Source organism: Stomoxys calcitrans, chromosome 5 (assembly GCF_963082655.1).
Source record: "Stomoxys calcitrans chromosome 5, idStoCalc2.1, whole genome shotgun sequence".
Taxonomy (NCBI): domain Eukaryota; kingdom Metazoa; phylum Arthropoda; class Insecta; order Diptera; family Muscidae; genus Stomoxys; species Stomoxys calcitrans.
In genome coordinates this window covers 103,998,158-104,018,694 of record NC_081556.1, presented here as the reverse complement: position 1 = coordinate 104,018,694, position 20,537 = coordinate 103,998,158, and the positions used below count along the sequence as shown (strand labels likewise).

The 20,537-nt window shown below is 38.2% G+C and overlaps 1 protein-coding gene across 14 annotated transcripts in view; it reads left to right on the top strand.

Moving 5' to 3' along the window:
- Positions 1-20,537, top strand: part of LOC106080789 (myocyte-specific enhancer factor 2) — a 400,014-nt gene that overhangs the window by 308,631 nt on the left and 70,846 nt on the right. Inside the window, exon 2 of one of the 14 annotated variants that reach the window (XM_059368467.1) lies at positions 3,173-3,346. The exons of the other annotated variants lie outside the window; for them this stretch is intronic. The gene's annotated coding sequence lies outside the window, so the exon portion shown is untranslated. The remainder of the gene's footprint in view (positions 1-3,172; positions 3,347-20,537) is intronic. 14 annotated transcript variants of the gene reach the window in all.

The window sequence follows — 20,537 nt, the reverse complement described above, 5'->3', positions numbered from 1 at the left end:
ATTTAATTGCTATTTTAGTCCAAATCGGATGAACATATATGTGGGAGCTATATCTAAATCTGAACCGATTTTTATGAAATTCCACAATAAAGTTAAGACCTATAAAAAACCCCTCGTGCGAAATTTCGTGAGAATCGGTTTACTAATGACGATGCAATTGCAATTTTAGTCCAAATCGGACCAACATATATATGAGAGCTATATCCAAATCTGAACCGATTTTTCTCAATTTTAAAAGGCGTACAACAAAAAGCTTGTACCAAAAATCAAGACTATCGGATGAAAATTGCGATCTGTACTTTGTACACAAATTAACATGGAAAGAGGGACAGACATGCATACGAACAGATAGACGGACAGGCAGACAGACATACAGACAGACGGATATAGCTAAATCATATAAGAAAGTGATTCCGAGTCGATCGGTATACTTATCAATGGACATATTTCTCCTTCGTTTTTGGGTTTTACAAACAAATTCAAATTAGAAAATTTTGCCAATGAACATTCGACTAAGGAACGGGGGCAAACTTCTCACATATCAATGAGTGCAGTCCGATTTAAGTTTTAAGCTCAATAATAAGGGGCCTCCTTTTTAGAGCCGAGTCCGAACGGCGTGCCGCAGTGCGACACCTCTTTGGAGAGAAGTTTTACATGGCGTAGTACCTCGTAAATGTTGACATCACTAGAAGGGGAAAACCACTGCTGAAAATTTTTTCTAATAGTCTCGCCAGTATTCGAACCCAGGCGTTTAACGTCATAGGCGGGCATACTAACCTCTGCGCTGCAGTACAGAGGTCAAATACCCTGTACCACAGTAGTGGTGTACAATAATTAAAAGCCTCTTCTCGAAATATTAAAAAAAAAAGTTTTGCAAAATTTTCTTGATTTTCTGATTCGAACTAGCCATGTCCGTCTTTCCGTCTGTCGAAATCACGATAGCGGTCGAACGCGTAAAGCTAGCCTCTTTAAATTTTGCACAAATAGTAAATATTGATGTAGGTCGTTAGGTATTGCAAATGGGCCATATCGGTTCAGGTTTGGATATAGCTCCCATATAAACCGACCTCCCGTTTTGAATTCTTAAGCCCCTGGAAGCCGCAATATTTGTCCGATTTGGCTGAAATTTTGCACATAACGTTCTGTTATGACTTCCAACGACTGTTCTAAGTACGATCCAAATCGGCCAAGAACCTGATAGCGCACCCATATAAACCGATATTCCGATATTCTTGAGCCCTGGAAGAACGATTTGACTGAAATTTTGCACAAAGTGTTCTGTTATGACTTCCAACAACTGTGCGAAGTAAGGACCAAATCTGTTATGACTTCCAACGACTGTTCTAAGTACGATCCAAATCGGCCAAGAACCTGATAGCGCACCCATATAAACCGATATTCCGATATTCTTGAGCCCTGGAAGAACGATTTGACTGAAATTTTGCACAAAGTGTTCTGTTATGACTTCCAACAACTGTGCGAAGTAAGGACCAAATCGGTGAAGCTCCCATATGAACTCCCATATCAGCTCCTGGAAGACTTAATTTTTATACAATTTGTCTGGAATTTTGCCATTCTGATACTAATTTCGTCGTCGAGATATTCGTCTAAGATCCCATAGAGTATATATATCCTTGATCGTCAAGAAATTTTAAGTCGATCTAGCCATGTCTGTCCGTCCGTCCGACTGTCTGTCTGTCGAAAGCACTGTAACTTTCGAAGGAGTAAAGCTATCCGATTGAAATTTTGCACAAATACTACTTATGAGTATAGGTTGGTTGGGATTGTAAATGGGCCATATTGGTCCATGTTTTGGATATAGTTGCCATACAAAATCTTGAATCTTGACTTCTTGAGCCACTAGAGGATGCAATTCTTATCTGAAATGGCTTAAATTTTGCATGAGGTTTTTTGTTATGACTTCCAACAACTGTGCCCAATTTGGTCCAAATCAGTCCATAAGCAGATATAGCTGCCATATAAACTGATCTTGGATCATGACTTCTTGAGCCTCTAGAGGGCGCAATTATTATCCGAATTGACTGAAATTTTGCATGACCTGTTTTGTTATGACTTCTAACAAATGTACCAAATATGGTTCAAATCGGTCCATAACCTGATTTAGCTGCCATATAAACCGATATGGGATCTTGACTTCTTGAGCCTCTAGAGGGCGCAATTGTTATCCGATTTGGCTGCAATATTGTACAACAGCATTTCCTATGATCTAGAGGGCGCAATTCTTATCCGATTTGGCTGCAATTTTGTACAACGGCATTTTCTATGACCTTCAACATATGTGTCAAACATGGTCTGAATCGGTCTTTAGCCTGATACAGCTCCATAATAAACCCATCTCCCTATTTTACTTCTTGAATCCCTAGAGGACGCAGTTCTTTTTCGGATTGGCTGAAATTTTACAAAATTATTGGTTTGCCCAAAAAGTAATTGCGGATTTTTTTAAAGCAAGCTAAAAGTAACAGCTGATAACTGACAGAAGAAAGAATGCAATTACAGAGTCACAAGCTGTGAAAAAATTTGTCAACGCCGACTATATGAAAAATCCGCAATTACTTTTTGGGCAACCCATACTTCTACTATGATCTCCAACATTAAATTCGATTCTGGTCCGAATCAGACCATAACTTGATATAGCTCTAATAGCAAAGCAATTATTTTCTTTTATCCTTTGTTGGCCCAAAAAGAGATACCGGGAAAAGAACTCGACAAATGCGATCCATGGTTAAGGGTATATAAGATTCGGCCCCGGCCGAACTTAGCACGTTTTTACTTGTTTTTAATTGGCTTGAAATATGATAAAAAAAAGTTTAATTTCTAAGGCAACAAACTATTTAACAACAACAAGGACTTAATGTGATTTTTTTAAATATGTGAAACATAACTTATTAAAAATGAGCGTTCTTCTGAGAAAAATAGAAAAAAGAAGAATAAAAAAATGTTTTATTTTGTTTTTATTAAAAACAAAAGTTATACCTTCACTTATCGTTAAAACTCGTAAAATATATAAACCAAAGAAAAAAAACTTACACCCAAAAACAAACAAAGTTTTTTTTTTATAAATTCTTCAAGAAAATTCAACATAAAGTGAAAACCAAAAATTTTTTTTCTTTAATGAAAAGTGGTTCTAAATTTTAACTTTTACAAATTTTAGATTTTTAATACAAACATCGTCGTTAAAATAAATATACATATATTATAAATCTATATATAAACTACATTAAACAAAGAACAACAAAACAAATATTGATGCAACATATCAGCTGGCAATGGAAAATATCTACAGTTTATACATAACTACAAATGTCTGAATAAACTTTTTACAACAGTAAGTGGAAAACAAATGTAAAAAACAAAGAAAAGTAGAAATAACAATTTAAGATTTTTTTTTTCAATATTGATGAAGAATATATGTAGTTAAAATAGTTCAAAAGAGTAAAAATGTGATGTGTTCGGCTGGGCCATATCTTGGGAACCCACCTCCCAGGATTCTTGAAAAAAAAAATTCACAAATGAAATCAGTTGAAGACAAATTCAAATTTGCCTATGAAAATTTCATTTAGGAACAGGGAAAAACTTCTCACATATCAATGATTGCTGTCCTATTCAAGTTTAAACTCAATGATAAGGCGAGTCCGAACGGCGTGCTCCAGTGCCACACCTCTTTGGTGAGAAGTTTTTGCATGTCTGCCTTACCATTTTTCCACATGGCGTACTTTACTTACTTTAATTGGCTATGATAGAACATTTGCATTTCACTAGCCTTACGTAGAATAGCGTTCCAAGCGCCTCGATCATCTGCGTTCATTTTAAAATCTCTGACACCAAGTTTCGAGGTGTCTCCCACCACTTGATTTTTCCATTGGGCTTTTGGTCTTCCCGGTTTGCGTGTACCACCTTGTTTGTCTTCAAAAGACTTCTATGCTGGAGCATCTTCATCCATTCTGACAACATGACCTAGCCAAAGCAGCCCTTGTATTTTGATGCGTGTAACTATGCTATCGTCGTCATACATCTTAAACAGCTCGTGATTCATACAACTGGTCCATATATTTTACGAAGAATCTTGCTCTCAAACACTCTTAGCACTTCCTCGTTTCACATGGCATAGTTCCTCACAAATGTCGCCAGCATTAAGAGGGGATAGCACCGCTGAAAATTTTTGTGATGTTCTGGCCAGGATTCGAAACTAAGCGTCATAGGCGAATATGCAAATCTCTGCACCACGATAACTTCGACCCAAGTTTCTGAAAGTCAGGCACAAATTGAAGTTTTTAGGAAACGTAGAGAGACTCATCGGGAAATCGTTTAATATGGCGGCTATATCAGGGTATTGACCGATTGTGACCGTACTAAGCAGAGTTTGCTAGAAGTCATAACAAAACACACCGTGCAAAATTTCAGCCAAATCGGATAACAAATGCATTTTCCAGAGGCTTAAGAAGTCAAATTGGGAGACCTGCTTATATGGCTGCCATAACAGATTATTGACCGCACTAAACAAGTTATTGGAAGTCATAACAAAAAACTTCGTGCAAAATTTCAGCCAAATTGGACAAACATTGTGGCAGCCAGGAGTTTATGAAGTCAAATCAGGAGATCGGCTAATATGGGAGCTAAATCCAAATTTGAACCGATATGGCCCATTTGCTACCCGAACGACGTCCATCAATAAAAAAACCATGTGCAAAATCTTTAAAGCAAAAATCTTTATTCGTTCGACCGCTATCGTGATTTCGACAGACTGAGGGACGGACGGATGAGTCTAAATCGACTTAAAATGTCAACACGATCCAAAATATATTGGGTTGCCCAAAAAGTAATTGCGGATTTTTTAAAAGAAAGTAAATGCATTTTTAATAAAACTTAGAATGAACTTTAATTAAGTTCACAAGCTGTGAAAAAATTTGTCAACGCCGACTATATGGAAAATCCGCAATTACTTTTTGGGCAACCCAATATATCCTTTATGGGGTATTACAAGTGTAATGATTACCTTAGTATAACCCCCTTTCATTGGGGGTGGGTATAAAAAGTAGTAATAGTTCGGTGGCCCAATCTTTTCACCATGGATTGCGTTTGACATGTTCTTTGAATGATTCTCTTAAACATATAGGAGACTACATGCAAAATTTCCGCAACATCGGGTGATTTTTGCTTCTTTTAGAGACTCAAAAAGTCAAATCTGAAGATCGGTTCATATGGCAACCGATATGAACCTTTTTTTGTACATTTATTGGAAAATACCTCATGCCAAATTTTAGCCAAAACGGATTGCGCCCTCTAGCGGCTCAAGAAGTCAAAATGCGAGATAGGTTTATATGGCAGCTATATCAGACTATGAAACTTTTTGCACCATTCTTGGTACAGTTATTGGAGATGAAAACAAAATATCTCATGCCGAATTTCAGTCAAATCGGACAATAATTGCGCCCTCTAGAGGCTCAAGAAGTCAAAATCCGAGATCAAATCGGACAATAATTGCGCCCTCTAAAGGCTGAAGAAATCAAAATCCGAGGTCGGTTTATGTATGTATTGAACCGATTTAAACCATTGTTGAATTTGAGCTTGGTCGGATAAGAATTACACCCTCTGATGTTCAAAAAGTCAAGATCCGAGTTCGACTTATGTGGCAGCTATATCAGTTTATGAACCGATTTGAACCATTCTTATCACAGTTATTGGAAATCAAAACAAAATATCTCATGCAAAATTTCAGCCAAATCGGATAATAATTGCGCCCTCTAGCAGCTCAGGAAGTCAAAATCCGAGATCGGTGTATATATGACAGATGTATGACCTCATATATTATCATCATTGAACCGATTTAGACCATTGTAAAATTTGAACTTGGTCGGATAATACAATAATTGCGCCCTCTAGAAGCTCAAGTAGTCAAGAGCCGAGATCGGCTTATACATATGTATGAACTCATATATTATCATCATTGAACCGATTTAGACCTTTGTAAAATTTGAACTTGGTCGGATAATAATTGCGCCCTCTAGAAGCTGAAGAAGTCAAGATCCGAGATCGGCTTAAGGGTACCTATGAACCCATTTGAACCAGTCTTGGCACAGTTATTGGAAGTCAACACAGAATACCCCCATGCTAAATTTCAGCCAAATCGGTTTAAAATTGCGCCCTCTAGATTCTCAAGAAGTCAACATCCGAGTTCGGCTATAGCAGCTATATCACAACAAGGATCGGACTGCACTCATTGATATGTGAGATGTTTGCCCCTGTTCCTTGGTGGAATGTTCATGGGCAAAAATTTACATTTGCATTATCAAAATGCCTGCTGTGCTAAGGAAGTTCATCGCGGGCTTCTTCTTCTTCAGCGTAAAGCTCTTTTTTGGCTCAATGGGTATGTAAATAAGCAAAATTGTCGATTTAGGAGTGAAGATCAGTCAGAAGCATTGCAAGAGCTACCAACGCATGCAGAAAAAGTCGCAGTTTGGTGTGGTTTATAGGCTGGTGGCATCATTGGACCGTACCTCTTCAATGATTATGCGAATCGTAAGGTAACTGTGAATGGTGAGCGATATCGTGGAATGATGTCCAACTCTTTTTTTTTTTGCCCAAAATGCAAGAGCTTGACTTGCATGACATGTGGTTTCAACACGACGGTGCCACATGCCACACAGCATGCGTAACAATGGACTTATTAGGAGGCGAGTTCGGTGAACATTTTATTTCACGTTCAGGACCGGTCAATTGGCCATCTAGATCGTGCGATTTAACGCCTTTAGACTATTTTTTGTGGGGCTATGTTCAAGCTTATGTCTATACAGACAAGCCCGCTTTAATTGACGCATTGGTAGACAACATTGAAGCATTTATTTGTGAGATACCGGCCGAAAAGTTGGAAGGAGTATGCCAAAATTAGACTATGCAGATGGACCATTTGAGGCACTATCCGCGGTCCACATTTGCATAAAATAATTTTCAAAAATTCAATTATATGGACCATACTATCGATTTATATAAAAATTTCATGAATTTTTCTTAATTTTATGTGTTTTATTTAACTTTCCTATAGCTCTTAAAAAATCACCCTTTATTTGAAAAAGTCATTCAAAGAACTTGACAGATACGAACCATGGTGGAGGGTATATGAGACTCGGCCCGGCCAAACTTAGCACGCTTTTTGTAGCATTTCTAAAAGTTTGTAGCATATCTAAGCACTTCCATGTCTTGTTCTCATACCCTTAGAACCACTAAATTTCCCTTTTTCTTAGAAAATCCCATTCACATTGCTAAGATTTTTGTTTAACTTGTTTTTTGTTGATTTTTCTTTTTGTAATTTGTTTGCCTACATTGCTTCATATCAGTTAGTGGGTTCATTTTTTATTTGGCCCTTGGCCTCCTGGAGATGATATCCTTAACAACTCGTCAATTCGTTCACATGTGCTTATCAACTACACATTGCTTGTAAATACCCCATCATTGTTCATTTTCATTGTGGTTCATTTTTTTTACGCTGTTATGATTTGCAAACTCGTCATCTTTGCTTACGCTTAATTTACATAATGAGTGAGATTTTGCCAAAAAAGAATAAAAGAAAAACAAAAAAATTTCAAAAGCTACTAAAAAACAAATAAAAGGAAGCAAAACATATTGAAAAGAGCATAAAGATAAACAGCGTATGGGATTTGGTTATAAGTAGGAAAAAAATTGAAAATAGCATATAAGAGCGTGCTAAGTTCGGCCGTTCTTATATACCCTGCACCATAGATCGCATTTGTCGAGTTCTATGCTCGGTATCACTTTTTAGGCAAACAGAGAATATTGAATAAGAACTGTTATGCTATTGGAGTTATATCAAGTTAAAGTCCGATTCGGACCATAAATGAATGCTGAACATTGCAGAAGTCTTTATGTAATATTTCAGTTCATTCGGATAAGAATTGTGCCTTGCAGGGGCTCAAGAAGCAAAATCGGGAGATCGTTTAATATGGGAGCTGTATCAAGCTATTGATCGATTCAGACCATATTGGACACGTATGTTGAAGGTCATGAGAGAAGCCGTTGTAAAAAAATTCTGCCAAATCGGATGAGAAATGCGCCCTCTAGAGGCTCAAGAAGTCAGGATCCCAGATCGGTTTATATGGCAGCTATATCCGGTTATGTACCGATTGGCGCCATACTATGCACAGTTATTGGAAGTCATAACAAAGCACTTCATGCAAAATTTCAGCCAAATCGGATGAGAATTGCGCCCTTTAGAAGCTCAAGAAGTCAAGACCCATGATCGGTTTATATGGCAGCTATACCAGATTATGAACCGATTTGAACCATACTTAACACAGTTGTTGGAAGTGATACCAAACCACCACGTGCAAAATTTCAGTCAAATCAGACGAGAATTACGCCCTCTAGAGGCTCAAGAAGTCAAGACCCAAGATCGGTTTATATAGCAGCTATGTCAAAACAAATACCGATTTGGTCCATTTACAATCCCAACCGACCTACACTAATAGTAAGTAATTGTGCAAAATTTTAAGCGGTTAGCTTTACTCCTTCGAAAGTTATCGTGCTTTCGACAGACAGACGGACGGACACGGCTAGATCGGCTATGGGGTCTCAGACGCATATTTCGAGGTGTTACAAATATTGGGTGGCCCAAAAAGTAATTGCGGATTTTTTAAAAGAAAGTAAATGCATTTTTAATAAAACTTAGAATGAACTTTAATCAAATATACTTTTTTTACACTTTTTTTCTAAAGCAAGCTAAAAGTAACAGCTGATAACTGACAGAAGAAAGAATGCAATTACAGAGTCACAAGCTGTGAAAAAATTTGTCAACGCCGAGTATATGAAAAATCCGCAATTACTTTTTGGGCAACCAGAATGACGAAATTAGTATACCCCCATCCTATGGTGTAGGGTATAAAAACTTCAAATTTTAATACTTAAATTTTATTATCGTAAAAACAAAGTAAAAAACAACAAAAGACAACTAAGGATGAGCCAAAGTCAGGCAAAGCTGACCTTTTGATACCCTACATCACATTTGGTATGTAGGCTACGTTGTGGAATGTTATGCAGAATTTCAACCAAAATCCGGATATATTGTAGAAGTAATAGAGGAAATCTTTGTGCAAAATTTTGAGAAGGTCAGTTGAAAAATGCCTAATCAAAGGCCTTGAAAGTGAAATTTTAATAAAATCTACCAGTGATCAATCGGATACCTGAGACGACACTTGAGGTCGAGTGCGAGGCACTGATGCTAGCGGCACAGTCTTGAACTGACGAAACCCTATTATTGCCGTCTGGAAGATCATGTTACACGTATGGATCAAAGCTAGGAGAAATAGTGGGCCTGGAAGTCTCCATTGAGAACCCAGGGACTGAGATCTGTTTTAGACTGCCTGACCATAATACGGTCTTGCAGGCGGAGATCCGGGCGATCACGGGATGCGTGAGGTGGTGTGGCACTAACGCGACGACATCGAGTGTGAACATCTTTATGGACAGTAAAATGGCCATAAGGGCAATAACAACCTGGACGATAAGGTCACAAACAGTCTTGGAGTGTAAGAAGGAGATTAACGCCTTCTCTGAGGATGAGGGCCATAACGTGGTAAGGGGGAATGAAAGGGCAGACGATTTGTCAGTGAAGGCCAGAGAACTGCTGTCGATAAACTTGGTTAACCCGAAGCCTTTCAGGTCGAAGCAGTCCGATTTAAGGGCGTGGGCGACAAACGCGCAAGTAACACTGTGGAACACCGAAACAGTCGGTAGGACGGCGAAATTTCTATAGGCTGATCCGGATCTTAAGAGGACGAGGTTTTTACTTAAGGGAAGTAAGAAGGAGGCCAGTATAGCTTTTGGTGTCCTAACGAGACACATAGGACTGCAAGCTCACTTAGAAAAATCGGTGGGGAAGATGAGACATTGGAACATTTGCTATGTCATTGCACGGCTTTCGCGGCTAACAGACACCGGTACTTAGGTGGGGACACTATACCAGACATGAATCGACTTAGGAGAGTTGCATGGAAAACAATTAAGGATTTTATAAGTAGCACGGAATTCTTAACATAGAGTTTCTTCTTTGTATTTAAAGCGCCCAACACGCGGATTACTGGCTTAGGTGGATAAATATAAAGTGATTTTTTTGAGGTTAGGATTTTCATGCATTAGTATTTGACAGATCACGTGGGATTTCAGACATGGTGTCAAAGAGAAAGATGCTCAGTATGCTTTGACATTTCATCATGAATAGACTTACTAACGAGCAACGCTTGCAAATCATTGAATTTTATTACCAAAATCAGTGTTCGGTTCGAAATGTGTTCAAATTTTGACAAATTTTGTTCAGCGATGAGGACTGGTTGAATGGCTACGTAAATAAGCAAAATTGCCGCATTTGGAGTGAAGAGCAACCAGAAGCCGTTCAAGAACTGCCCATGCATCCCGAAAAATGCACTGTTTGGTGTGGTTTGTACGCTGGTGGAATCATTGGACCGTATTTTTTCAAAGATGCTGTTGGACGCAACGTTACGGTGAATGAACACATTTCGAACCGAACACTGATTTTGGTAATAAAATTCAATGATTTGCAAGCGTTGCTCGTTAGTAAGTCTATTCATGATGAAATGTCAAAGCATACTGAGCATCTTTCTCTTTGACACCATGTCTGAAATCCCACGTGATCTGTCAAATACTAATGCATGAAAATCCTAACCTCAAAAAAATCACCCTTTATATGCACCCTCTTTTCAACTTAACTTAACCTATCAGTGACCAAAACAGTCATAAGAGACTCACTAGTGCAAAATTTTTCTATAGCCGAGTCCAAACGGAGTGCCGCAGTGCAAGACCTCTTTGGAGAGAAGTTTTACATGGCATAGTACCTCACAAATGTTGCCAGCATTGCAAATTTCCAAATTTTGCCCATGAACATTCCCATATGGAATAGGGGCAAACTTCTCACATATCAATGAGTGCAGTCGAATTCAAGTTTTAAGCTCAATGATAAGGGGCCATCTTTTTATACCAGAGTCTGAACGGAGTGCCACAGTGAAACACCTCTTTGGAGAGAAGTTTTACATGGCATAGTACCTCACAAATGTCGCCAGCATTAGGAGGGGAAAACCACTGCTGAACTTTTTTTTCTGATGGTCTCGCCAGGATTCGATCCCAGGCGTTCAGCGTTGTAGGCGGACATGCTAACCTCTGCGCTACGGTGGCCCCCGTAGATCATAGATAAAATCTAAAGAAAATCTTTTAAGAAATACGCTGACAAAGGCTCTAAAATTAAAAATCGGTTGATACATATATGTGGTAGCTATATCGGAAAATGAACCGATTCCTGTCAAATTCAACAGCAATGCCGGGAGTCATAAAGGAAAGGAATCATTTTCGGCAAATTTCTTGTGAATGGGTTAATAAATGACCACATTATTGCAATATAAGTCCGAGTATCGGACGAGTATATATAGGGGAGCTATATCCCAATCTGAACCGATTTCGACCAAAATCCTCACGTTTTGTTGTGGTCGTAGAAGAAAGCGTATTGCAATGCTGTGAGAGGATCGGTTTATAAATATGACTGCTAATCTGAATCTGAACCGATTTCTATCAAATTTGCAGATAATGGTGAGACTCATAAAAGATTCTGTTGTACCAAATTTTGTAAGAATCGGTTTGTAAATGACGATATTATTACAGTATTAGTCCAAATCGGACGAAAATATATAGGGGAGCTATATCCCAATCTGAACCGATTTCAACCAAAACCCTCACGTTTTGTTGTAGTCGTAGAATAAAGCTTAGTGCAACGTTTTGGCAAGCTTAGTTTATAAATATGAGTGCAAAGGATCTAGAAGTGAAAATCAGGGGGTACATATATATGGGAACAGCAGTATTAGTCCAAATCGGACGAAAATATTTATGGAAGTTATATCCAAATCTGAACCTATTTCCTCCAATTTCAACAGGCTTTGTCTTTACACCAAAAATCTGAGCCAAATGTTAAGGCGATCGGATGTAAATTGCGACCTGTACTTTGTACACAAATTAACATGGACAGACGGACAGGCAGACGGTATGCATGCTTACCAATGTCTAGCTCTAGACCCAGAAGGAAAAGGTCTAGCTCTTTTCCTTCTGGGTCTTACAAAAAAATCCAAATGATCGTCTCGTCATTCTGAAGCGATCTAGCCATGTTCGTCCGTCCATCCGTCCGTCTGTCGAAATCACGATAGAGGTCGAACGCGTAAAGCGAGCCGCTTGAAATTTCGCACAGATACTAAGTATCGATGTAGGTCGTTGAAGATTGCAAATGGGCCATATCGGTTCATATTTGGATATAGCTCTCTATAAACCGATCTCCCGATTTTACTTGTTCAGCCCCTGGAAGCTGTAATTTTCGTCCGATTCAACTACAATTTTGAACATAGTGTTTTGTTATGATTTCCAACAACTGTGCCGAATATGGTCCATATCGGCCTATAGCCTGATATAGCTCCCATATAAACCGTTCCCCGATTTGACTTTTTGAGCCCTTACAAACCGCAATTTTGATCTGATTTGGGTGAAATTTTTCAAATTGTGTTCTATTATGACTTCCAACAATTGTGCCAAGTACGGTCCAAATTGGTCTATAACCTGTTATAGCTCACATATAAACCGATCTGCCGATTTGACTTCTTGAATTCTTACAAGCGCCAATTTTTGTCCTATTTGGCCGAAATTTTGTATGTGGTGTTCTGTTACGACTTCCAACAATTGTGCTAAGTACGGTTCAAATCAGTCTATTAGCTGATATACCTCCCATATAAGCCTGAGATCTGACGATTTGACTTCTTGAGTCCTTACAAGCCGCAATTTTCGCCCGATTTAGCTGAAATCTTGCATGCGGTGTTCTGTTTTAACTTTCAACATCTGTACCAAGTACGGTCCATATCGGTCTATAATCTAATATATCTCCCATATAAACCGGTGTCTCAATCATTCCCAGAAACTTTAATTTTTGGCTGATTTGGCAGAAGTTTGGCATATAGAATAAAATTTTGCCGCTCTATTAAATTTAGTTTGTATAAATTGTTAGCAAAATCCATAGCGGTGGGTTCCCAAGATTCGGCCCGTCCGAACTTAGCACGCTTTTACTTGTTTTAAAATTAAAAACTTAATTTTTATTTCTAACGAACAAATTTTACTTAAGATTTTATAAATATTTTTGTTTTGATTGCTTTGTCCAGCTGAAACCAATAGGCTTTAACTTCTGTTTAGACAAGAAAGCAAAATAACAACCTTTTAAAAAAAGTCAAGGCATATGTGGTGCGCCATAAATGCATTTGGGCAGGCTACGCAGATAACGATTTCGAAGCTGACCAAAGTTTCATTATCAGTTCGCTAAGCCCCAAAAAGATTACATGCTTCCACCTTACTCACTAATTAGTGAGCTGTGCAGTATAGAAGTGTCAAAGTTGAAAATTTTTTAACTTTTGCTGGTTGCTTTTGTGGGATTTTTGTGCAGAGTTGCATTTTGCAACGCGACGCTAAATAACAAAGCACAACTTACTCATTCTGTTTCGGCCTTTTGTCCTCCACATAGGCAAGCACGCCAGCATAGCCACCCTCTGACAAGAGAATATCATTTTCCTTTCCACGGGATAGCTGTGAGCACCACACAGGCTGGATTATTGAAGTCCGATCTGTGTGGTGTTCATTGCTGTCACGAGAAGCTTAGCTGCGAGCTACCGGTCGCGTCCATAGGTTGAGGATAGTGGAATGTTCCATACGGAATAGCTGCAACGGCAATCGCGGGCAATCAGCGGTATCGAGAGAAGTGTGTCAGTGAGAGGAGTGTGTCAGTGAGAGGAGTGTGTCAGTGAGAGGCCGGGTGGCATCGACACTTGCCGAAATACTGGGTGGCTATAATGCTCGACATTACAATGCGAGTTATTGGCGCGTTTAAGTAACCAATGACCACCTTGTTCCTGCGTCGATCGGTCCTTTGGACCGGAACAAGCTTGCTCACACAGGAGATTGACGAGGATCGCCACATACAACTACAACAACAACAACATTTTCCTTCCCAGGATGACCGTGACTGTAGCATGACACACTAATGCTTCTTAAGTTGCGCAAGTAACAAATAAGCCACCATACATGGTGCAAACTTCACGACGACTAAGAACCCAATCAACTCTCAAAATACGCTAGACCATTCTGTTAAAGCATGTCATTCATTGCCTCCTTTAACTGTTTCCAATGGACCAGGAAACCCATTCTCTCTGAAACAATCATTCCCAGATATTTTGCGAGCTCTACGTTGCTGATCTTAACTCAGTAAGACCGAATCGTGGATAAACAAATCTCTCTTCGTGCAAAATACCCATGACCTTTGCACTGAGTTTTCGGCGAAAGTCTGAAATTTCCTTTATCTTAAAGGCTCACCCAAACTATTCAGCATACATGAATCACAGATGGAACCCTGTGGACAGCCACGCTCAATATCCTTCCAAACCATATCGCCAACACCAACCACGCGAGCTCTTCTATTACTAAATTTCCCATGAACATTCCATTAAGGAACAGGGGATACTTCTCTCATATCACTGAGTGCTGTCCGATTTAAATATTAAGCTCAATGATAAGGTATCTCGTTTTTATAACCGAGTCCGAACGGTGTGCCGCAGCTCAAACACCTCTTTTGGGAGAAATTTTAACATGGCATAGTACCTCAAAAATGTCGCCAGCATTAGAAAGAAAGATTTGAAAACAGGCGTTCAGCGTCATAGACAGGCATGCTAACCTCTGCGCCACTGTGGCCTCGGAGCTTTTCTTTTAAAGAAGTAAAATCGAGGTAGAGAAAGGGAAGAACTAAGATCAGCAGTCCGATTTGGACTATACTTCTTGACACAGTTGTTGGAAGTCATATCAGAACACTATATGCAAAATTTCAGTCAAAACGTACAAAAATTACGGCTTCCAGGGGCTCAAGAAGTCAAATCGGGAGATCGGTTTATATGGGAGCTATATCTGAACCTATGTGGCCCATTTGCAATCCCCAACGACCTACATCAAGATTAAGTATCTGTGGAAAATTTCAAGCGGCTAGCTTTACGCGTTCGAGCGCTATCGTGATTTTGACAGACGCACTCCTTCAAAGGTTACTGTTTGGCAATCAAAGATGGCTGGGTAACAGGTTTTGGCTATTATGTGTTTTTCTAATGCCCTATATCGAATGCACTCTACACACCCAGAGAAAGGTTGATACCAAACGTGCTCATTTCAGTACCATACGGCATTGATAGTAAGGCAACACCATACGGTATTGATAGTAAAGCAACACCGTATGGTACAACAAGAATACCGGATGGTATGAATGAAATAATAAATGCTTAATACCGTTTGGCAATAGCCTTATTACCGAACTGGTATAGCCTTTAATACCAATCTGTTATTGGTTTGAGCACCAAAGCGTTATTGGGTTTAGTACCAAATCGTTATTGGTTATTCCACCCTCAATGATCGATCTCTCAATTTAAGGTCTTGGGTCGATAATAGGTGCATTTATTGCCCGATTTCGCTTTATTTATCAATTTGACCGATCTCTTGATTTAAGGTTTTGGGCCTATAAAAGGCACATTTTTTATCCAATTTCCCTTAAATTTTGGACAATGAGTTGTGTTAGGCCTCTCGATATTTTTCTTGAAGATGGCTCGGATCGGTTCAGACTTGGATACAGCTGCCATATAGACCGATCTCTCGATTTAAGGTCTTGGTCCCCAGGCGCATTTAATTTTTGATTTCGCTGAAATTTGACACAGTGACTTATGTTAGACTTTTCGACATCCTTGTCCTATATGGTTAAGATCGGTCTATATTTGGATAAAGCTGCCAAAAAGACCAATATTGAACCAAAATTGAACAGTGACTTGTTTTTATTAGGCCACTTTATGTTGGTGCCGAATTTGGTCCATTTCGGACCATATTTGGATATAGCTGCTATGGGTACACAAATACTGCATTCTTCACCGCATTATAACAAAATGCGGTTTACATATATACCCGAGTATAAAGTTCGGTCGGCCCCAAGTTAATGCCTTTTTACTTGTTTCATCGTCGTTTATTTTGGATACTAAGCCGGTCATTCGAATAAATCCTTCTTCTTACGTTAATCGATCTTAAATGACCACAAGAAAGAAGAAAAAAAATGGCGTTACCAGACAATCAGGCATTGATATCGCACTATTGGCAGACGCGTCCGTCCGACGGACGGATATGATACACTAGGCACTGACGAGAGTCATACCAGCCTAGAAACGCGTCTGCCAATGGTGTGGTATCAAAAGTCGATTGTCTTCAATTGATAAAAAAAAAACAATCTCTCCTTCCTTACCTACATTCTCGTGGTCTTTTAAGCTCGTCTAAGGTAAGAAGAATGAAAAGTTTTTTTTTATTTAAAATTTTCTTCATATTTTTTCATGAAAATTTTTTTCAATGAAATATTTGTCGAAATTTCATTCAATAGAAAATAGTTATAAAATTGTATTCTATAGAAAACGTTTTCATAAAAATTAAGTCAACATTATTTTCGTTAGAAAATTTTGTCTAAATTTTATTTCTAAAGGAAGTTTTGTCAAAATATTATTTCTTAAGAAAATTTTGTCAAAATTTTTTTCTTAGAAAACTTTGTCGAAATTTAATATTTCTTGCAAATTTTGTCTAAAATGTTATATCTTTAGAAAATTTTTTCAAAACTTTTATTTCTTTAGCAAATTTTTTCAAAAATTTAAGTTGTTTAGAAAATTTTCTTCAAAATTTTATTTCTATTGAAATCATTTTCCAAATTGCGTTTTAAAAAAAAAAGTTGTACAGTTTTTCTTTGGAATGTCTGGCCAACGTTTTATTTTGAAAAAAGTTTTTAGCTGGTATTTAAAAAAATAAAAGGCTAAAAATTGCTTTTTTTTAGTTTTTTTTTTAATTATTTCTTAACAAAATGTTGTCAAAATTTTTTTTAAAAAAGTTTTGTAAAAATTTTTTAAATAGAAAAACGTTTTGTTTATCAAAATTTTTCTTTAGAATTTTGTTTTTAAATTTGTTTCCTTAGAAAATTTTGTCAAATTTCCTTTCTATAGAATATTTTTTAAAATTTTGTAAAAATTTAAATTTTTGGGCAAATTTTGTAAATTTTTGTCAAAATAATTTTTGCACAAAAGTTTTCAAAAAAATTTAGTTAGTAAAATATTATCTTTTATTATGTGAAAAAAAAAATCTTGTCTCCATAAAGGATTTTTCCTGTAAAAAAATATATAGCCTAAAAGTATGCTACGATTTTTAACATAACTATGGGCCAACAGCTATGCTATTGAAAATATTTTTTCCCATTCCCATAGTCAGATATCTTTAAAGATTTAAAATTCGTTTTTCTTTTATGTTTGCCCACCCCCACTGTGCTCTCGCCGCGGGCAGAATTTTCACCATTTCTCTTTTGCTCTTTTAGCAAAGTGATTATATTTTTCTTTTCTACTGTTATTAGAGAGCACAAATAACAGCGACGGCATTGGTGGTGTTGTTATCAATATGCTGTGCTTTGCTTTGCCTTTTGGGTTTAATGCCAATATTTAAAAACAAAACGAAAAAAACGAATGTGGATGGTTGGATGGATGTATGGTTGGTTGGGTTGGGATAGAGCGGCAAAGAAAAAATACAAATCAAATTGAGAAAAAAAAAAACAAAAACAAAACAAAATATCGCAAAATTATTAAATATCTGTATGTGTTGGGTAGGTTTGTTTAATTGTTGATGTGAGGCAGCCGCAGCAGTAGAGGCAGACAGCCATACATATGTTTTGTACTATGGTATAATGCTGTTCATGTTGTGTAGTTGTTTTATTCAATTCATTTTATTCGTCTTTTCTGCTTCTTCTTCTTCTTGTACCTCTACGGTTTTCATAACTTTTTGATAAGATAAGAGCTATGGAATGGTCTACGATTGTATGTGTCGCACTGACTAGTAGTAGCGGGTAGAATAGACCTCTGTACTGGCTATGAATTTGCTGATTCTGGAGATCATAATCATATAGAAAGGAGTTTTGTCTATCAGAATGGTCATACGGGAAAACTAAATGGAAACATGGTTGGGATAACTTTATATGGAGATTCTGAACAAATATTTTGTTTAGGGGAAAAGAGTGCTAAATGAACAACTGTGATATCCATTAAAAATTGGTTTGAATCGCAAGTCACGCACCTGCTGTATGCTGTTGTAGGGTTTGTTGTCTGACGATTACGCGTATCTTCAAAAATGTACTTGCTTGCTGAGCGGCATAGCTATGTCTCCTAATTTCACCAATCCCTTGATCATTTATTTCTAAAACCAAAAACTCTCTAGACTGTTGCAGATATTTAAACGGAATGTATGATAATTCCGTTTAAATATCTGCAACAGTTCATTTCATAAGATTTTCTAATATGAAATACCAGGGTCAAAATACGAGTACGTTTATTGACCTCTAGGTTAGCTATTTGCTATGACCACGTCATCCAAGCAACCAATCATGGCTCTAGTGAAATTCAAGTTGACCTTTTGATATAGAGTCCAAAGGGTTACGGATGATAGACTGCCACAATTAAATTAAAATTAGACCATATAACACACGTGTGTTGAAGGTCACGAGAGAAACCGTTGTAAACCGTTCAGCCAAATCGGATAAGAATTGCACCCTCTAGAGGCTCAAGAAGTCAAGATCCCAGATCGGTTTATATGACAGCTATATCAGATTATGGACCGATTTAGACCATAGAAAAAATAGTTGTTGGAAATCTTACCAAAACACTTCATGCTCAATTTCAGCCAAATTGGATAAGAATTGCGCCCTCTAGAGGCTCAAGAAGTCAATATCCCAAATCGGTTAATATGTCAGCTATATCAGGTTCTATACCGATTTACGCCATACTTAGCACAATTATTGGAAGTCATAACAAAACTTCTCATGCAAAATTTCAGCAAAATCAGATGAGAATTGCGCCCTCTAGCGGCTGAAGAAGTCAAGATCTAAGATCGGTTTATATGACAGCTATACCAGATTATGAACCGATTTAAATCATATTTTGCACAGTTGTTGGAAGTGATACCAAAACACCACGTGCAAAATTTCAGTAAAATCGGATAAGAATTGCGTCCTCTAGAGGCTCAAGAAGTCAAGACCCCAGATCGGTTTATATGGCAGCTATATCAGATTATGAACCGATTTGAATCACACTTAGCACAGTTGGTGGAAGTGATACCGAAACACCACGTACAAAATTTCAGTCAAATCGGACGAGAATTGCGCCCTCAAGAGGCTCAAGAAGTCAAGACCCCAGATCGGTTTATATGGCAGCTATATCAAAACATGGACCGATATGGCCCATTTACAACACCAACTGACCTGCACTAATAAAAAGTATTTGTGCAAAATTTCAAGTGGCTAGCTTTACTCCTTCGAAAGCTAGCGTGCTTTCGACAGACAGACGGACGGACAGACAGACGGACGGACGGCGGACAGACGGACGGTAACATAGTAAAAATTATTGTAAAAGAAGACATTGTACCAAATTTTGATTAAAACTGTTAAGAAATACGCTGACAAAGACTCGAAAAGTGAAAATCGGGTGATACATATCTATGGGAGCTATATCTAAATCAGAATCGATTCAACTGCAATTTTGGGAATCATAAGGGAATCCTTCGTGCCTAATTTCGTTAGAATCGGTTTACAAATGGCCATGCAAATGCTCAATTTTAAGCTCTATGATAAGGGCCTCCTTTTTATAGCCAAGTCCGAACGGCGTGGCGCAGTGCGACTCCTCTTTGGGGAGAAGCTTTTACTTGATAAAGTACCTCAAAAATGTCGCCAGCATAAGGAGGGAATAACCACAGTTGAAAATTTTTTCTGATGATCTCGCCAGGTTTCGAACCGAGGCATTCAGCATTATAGACGGCCATGCTAACCTCTGCGACAGGGTGGCCTACATATTATTGCAATATTAGTCCAAATAGGATGTATGAGGGAACTATATCCAAATCTGAACCCATATTGTCAATGGATTTCATCTCGAACCTTAAAAGGTGGTGATACCAAGTTTGAGGACGATCGATGAAATTTGCCAAATTGAAATGGATTGGCAGACGGACGGACATAGCTAAATCGTGATTCTGTGATTCTGAGTCGATTCGTAAGGTTACGTTATAAAACCTTGTACCACAGTAGTGGTTGCTTATACCATAAGTTGCTGTTATTGTTGTTGTAGCCACATTTTCATCTGGAGGTGGCGATCCTCGTCATGCTCCTGTAGTTGAGCAAGCTCGTTCTGGTCCAAAGGACCGATCGCTGCGGGAACAGGGTGGCCATTGATCATTTAAAGGAACCAAAAACTCGCCTTGTTATATCGAGCATCATAGGGACCCAGTATTTATGCAAGAGCAGGTACCGCTCGGCCTCTCTCTGAAACTGTCCGCTTGATACTGCTTATTGTCCACGATTGCCGTTGCAGCTACTCCGTATGGAGGATTCC